The sequence below is a fragment of the Cryptotermes secundus genome, unplaced genomic scaffold (assembly GCF_002891405.2).
Source record: "Cryptotermes secundus unplaced genomic scaffold, Csec_1.0 scaffold742, whole genome shotgun sequence".
In the NCBI taxonomy this organism is placed as follows: domain Eukaryota; kingdom Metazoa; phylum Arthropoda; class Insecta; order Blattodea; family Kalotermitidae; genus Cryptotermes; species Cryptotermes secundus.
The window spans coordinates 456,537-461,679 of record NW_019739223.1 but is presented as its reverse complement, the minus strand read 5'-3'; the positions used below and the strand labels follow the sequence as shown (position 1 = coordinate 461,679).

Here is a 5,143-nt window from a genome sequence, read left to right as displayed (position 1 = left end):
ACACAAAATAAATTGAATGAAACGTTAAACATACCATGACTTCTATTTTGATAAAAAAAACAGGCTGGGGGCCTGAGAGTATTTTCTCTTGTCAGGGGGGCTCAGAGGTAAAAAGTTTGAGAACCACTGGTTTAGGGTGTTCAAGGCGCTCAAGGCGTTCAAGGCCTTCTAGGCCTTCAAGGCAGTGTACTGGGTTCTGTGGCGGCAATGATGACTAACTTGATCGACGCTGACTGACAATGATTTGCCCTGGTTCGTTTTGCGAGCGTAAGGCGAAATCATTGATCGTATATGCGGAAGAAGACTAATTCACTCTTGAGCCCGGCGTTACTGTATGGTTACTATTTGGAGAAGATATTGATCGGCTAATAATGATGGGGAATTTCTGAACAACTCGTAATACAAATCATAAAACCTAAGCGGAGGAAGAGGAAGAAGGGAAGTTGAAATTGGTTCGCGATGGGTTTGTTGTCCTGATTTTTAAACAGCTAACCAAGTAACTGGTAGGTATTACAGTAATTCTTGTAAAATATTTAGTAATTGAACTGTGTATGAAACGTTTTATACTTGAGCTGAGGGGGTTGTGTGCACTGGCAATTCTCAAATTTTTGTTGAGTATGTATAAGAAAGTGTGTTTGCACATCATATTTAGTAATTAAACCGTATAAAACTATTTACACTTTGAGCTGAGGGGGTTGCATGCGCGGCAGATTCATAAAGTTTTGTTCGGTATGAATAAGATGCGGGATAGTACAGTCAGTATAGCGGCTGGCTACGAGCTGGCCGACCAAAGGTACCAGATCTTTCCCCCCGGATAAAGCTACATGGTCGTGAAGCTGACCCCTCACCTACAGCTAGTGCCGAGGTCAAGAAAATGTGGATCTATATATCCACTCCCCTAGACGCTTTCATGGCCTGGTGCTTAATTGGTTAAGCACAGGGGACTATATCTTGATGTATAAGAGTAGTTCGCGAAGTTCAGGGTGACTTTCTTGAAGCGGTTTCTGGTCTATAAGGATACAAGTAAGAAAAGGTAAAGCTATTCCTTTAACAGGCTGCAAAGGCCCATAGGCTTGTGAGATGTTGAGGTTCCCACATTTTCTAGACAATCTGCTCATAAATGGCAGTAAGATTGTCAGCTTTATGCACCACCTGCCCTTTACNGCCGAGGTCAAGAAAATGTGGATCTATATATCCACTCCCCTAGACGCTTTCATGGCCTGGTGCTTAATTGGTTAAGCACAGGGGACTATATCTTGATGTATAAGAGTAGTTCGCGAAGTTCAGGGTGACTTTCTTGAAGCGGTTTCTGGTCTATAAGGATACAAGTAAGAAAAGGTAAAGCTATTCCTTTAACAGGCTGCAAAGGCCCATAGGCTTGTGAGATGTTAAGGTTCCTACATTTTCTAGACAGTCTGCTCATAAATGGCAGTGAGATTGTCAGCTTTATGCACCACCTGCCCCTTACACCCCAAGAAGATTCCTGGTACTCATTTCTGTTAGAGGCTGAGTCGACCCCAGGGCCATAGTATGGCCAGGATTAGGTCAGTTGAAAAATCCAGTAATCTCATCAAGATTTGAACCCATGACCTTCTGGCTTGTAGCATAGTGCCTCAACCAACTATGCTATCACATGCCCCCATGAGGATACAAGTGAATAGACTGATGTATTTATGAAGGCCCCATTATCTTTAGTATTTTTTTTTCTGTTAATGTAGATGGTCAAATTTTCATGGAGTCACTAGAAGAATAAGGCGCCCACTACCCTTGGTCCAGCATTAAAGTTATTTCCCAAAAAATCCATATTTTTATCTTCGGTTTCCATTAACTAACTAACCAAAAGTTCTTGAGAACCCACTAGTTGCTCAGCTACTCAAATTCTCAACGTTTTGTGGAACCCTAAGATTCATTACTCTGTTTTTATTATTGGTGCTGTCATCACAGTGTTTGTATAAACTTTATATTGTCACGTGTTGGGTGTATAATGCGACAAATAATTTCATGCCTTATTTGATATGGCGAATTTATTCCACTCACTCTTGCAATCACACAATTTACAATTTCAGCATTACTGCCATTGGCAGTATTACAAATACTGCGGCGAAAGATAGCAATTAACTGGTTATTCTTTCTCTAGTAACTCACTCACTAGTAACTGGCTCAATACTCAATAATCACTGAACTCGGCGATCGCTACATTGAAACTCGACTAACTAACTACTGAGTAGTGTTCACTGCTCCTTATTTAGCCTTGGCACGGACAACACAGAAAACAGTTACGTGATATGTACCACTGTTTCATGACGTGTTGGCAGGTGTGGCTAGCAATGCTGTCAAGAGCTGTTTATTGCTGCGTAGCAACTGCGGTATCCCTTGGTAACAGCACAGTCACTCTTCTGCTATGTCACCGTGGGGGAGGGGGTGTTTACCGAGCGTTGCATGGTAATGGAAGGGGCGGGGGTATGTGACGTCACTCGCAGACCGCAGAGTTCACGTGAACCCTACTTCCCTGATGCGCCATCCATGTCACTATATTATTTCATAACCTGTTTCAGCTCTTTATGGCAATCCTCAGGTAAAATAGTTACACTCGCACTCTACTTTGGCTCATTTTTCCCTACAATGGAGAGTACTTACAGTTGGGGAGGTCATGTATGTTCTTTTTTTATGTTAATGTTGACATAAAAAAACTATACAAAACAGTAAATTATTAAAATATTAAATGTTTCATCTGTTTTAGTTTGTTATCATTAAATAATGTTGATTTCTTGATCACTGCAGGTGTGTCTGCTCTTCAGTGCCACCATATAAAATTATATGTTAAATATTTAAAATATTGAATGTGTTTACTTTTGTAGTAGATGGTGTTATTAAATAATGTTTTTTTATATATTATAGCACTAGTGGTCTTCTCTTCCCTGATCTTGTATTGATTTTTAGACTTACAGTTTCCACTTCATATGTGCATTGTATTGCATATTTCTGATTTTTTCTTCTCTTATAGGCTGATTTTTTTTTTGTAGAAGGTGAATTTAATGTGCGAATGGTTAGGAGTACATCGAAATACCGCTAGGTGTCCCCCCACACACCCTTCTTGAATCAGTGTGGCAAGCGGCGTCAAGTTGAGAGGTTGGGTTTATTGTTGGTGAATGTATTTCCTTTGTTTTGTGTTCTGTGAGTTTGCGGTTTTGCGATGGCTGACTTGAGAGAGCAGCGTATCTGTATAAAGTTTTGTTTTAAACTTGGGAAAACCACTGCAGGAATGCACCAAATGTTGAAGCAAGCTTTTGGTGACAACAGTTTAGGCCAGACAAACTTACAACTGGTATAAGCATTTCAAAAATTCCTGAACATCAACTGATGATGATGATGATGATGATGATGATCTTTTGAATGGCCGTCAATTGGCACCACACCAGAAAGTGTCGCGAAAGTTAGGGATCTGATCTACAACATTGTAGACTGACAGTCCAAACCCTCTGTAACACCTTGGGACTAAGTTATGGTACATGTCAATGAATTTTGTCAGAGGAACTGAACATGAGGATTGTAGTGAAGTTTGTGCCACAACTGCTGCAAAATGAACAGAAGCAGCATCGCTTTTAAACCTGGAGAGAACTTCAACAACAGCTTTAAGAGGATCCACACTTTCTTTTGAAGGTTATCACTGGTGATGAAAGTTGAAGTTATGGCTATGACCGTGAAAGTAAGCTGCAATCGTCACAGTGGAAGAGCCCTTCTTCATTACGGTCAAAAAAAGCTTGACAAGTCAAGAGCAATATTAAGTCCGTGTTGATCTGTTTTTTTATATTGACAGTATTGTTCATAAGGAGTTCGTCCCTCCTGGTCAGACAGTCAGTAAAGAGTTCTATCGCGATGTTCTAATACGTTGAGGGAGGACATGAGGAGAAAATGTCCAGAGAAGTGGCGCATGAACGACTGGGTACTCCACCATGGCAATGCAGGACCACATATGGCTTACATTGTGCCGGAATTTTTGGCTAAAAACAAGATGGCAGTTGTTCCCCACCCACTGTACTCGCCAGACTTAGCGTCATGTGACTTCTTTCTCTTCCCCAAGATGAAAATCAATTTGAAAGGGTGAAGATTTGATACAGTTGAGGAAATTCAAGTGGAAATGCAGATGGAACTAAATACCCTAACAAAGAAAGACTTCCAGGATGCATTTCAAAAGTGGAACAAACGCTGGGATCAGTGTATGCTCTCCCTNCTGCCTTAATTTGTGGCGTTTTTCTAAGAACTGGCTGCCATGTACTGTGCGAAATCAATCGATCTTGCAAGAATAAAATTTGGACATCCCTCTTCTAAGAATTCCAATTGAGTGTGTTAGTGTGGCCAGCTCAGGGCAATATGATATTATAAACACAGCACATATCACGTCTCTGCTGTTTATAACTTCATAGGAAAGAAAACACGCCATTCATAACAGCTTGGAGGAGGAAAGTTCTACCAGAAGCAACAGGAATTTGCTGCAAGACAGGCATATGTAACGATGACTTAGCGCTCTTAAACTCGTGTGTCATTAAATATAGTTCTCCTGACAACAGGCCAGTGAAAAATCTAACAATCTACAGCAAAACCATCAATTATTATGGCCGTTATAACATAGGTGTGCAGCTGGACGAAACATTGACGTCGAACCCCCCCAGACGATTTAAATACCTTGACGAAACATACACGTCAAACCACGCTGAACGGTTAATATATTTTGGGAACTTTTGAATAGCACCATGTACTTTTAAAAGTATTTTAACATATAATCTTATACACAGTGTTCAGAGCAGAGGCTGATTGGTCATTGATTTTACTGTTGGCGGCTTTGTGTGAAAGTGCTACATCACTTGACAAGAAAAATGCTGCCATAGACCTAGCACACACTGTTTACTTCCATTGTTAGGTAGGTAGTTAGTTAGTTAGTTATTTGGAGAGGGTGGGTTTCCCCATGCACTTAGGGCTGTAATGGTCCATTGTGCTTCCCTCTATGATTTCTACCAGTCTCTATATCCTACCGGTATTGGTACTTACCATCAGTCCCGCCCAGCCAGCGAGACCGGCTCTATTGGCTGAGAGGTATCTATGATGCTTCCCCCATCTACCAGAGGTATTAGAGACTGATGTTGGG

At 41.0% G+C, this 5,143-nt stretch overlaps 1 protein-coding gene across 2 annotated transcripts in view; it reads left to right on the top strand.

Annotated features, from left to right (window-relative positions):
- Window positions 1–259: 259 nt before the first annotated feature.
- LOC111871766 (kinesin-like protein KIF3B) overlaps window positions 260–5,143 on the top strand; it is a 102,045-nt gene continuing 97,161 nt past the window's right edge. For both annotated transcript variants that reach the window (XM_023865078.2, XM_023865076.2), the window contains exon 1: window positions 260–503. The gene's annotated coding sequence lies outside the window, so the exon portion shown is untranslated. The remainder of the gene's footprint in view (window positions 504–5,143) is intronic.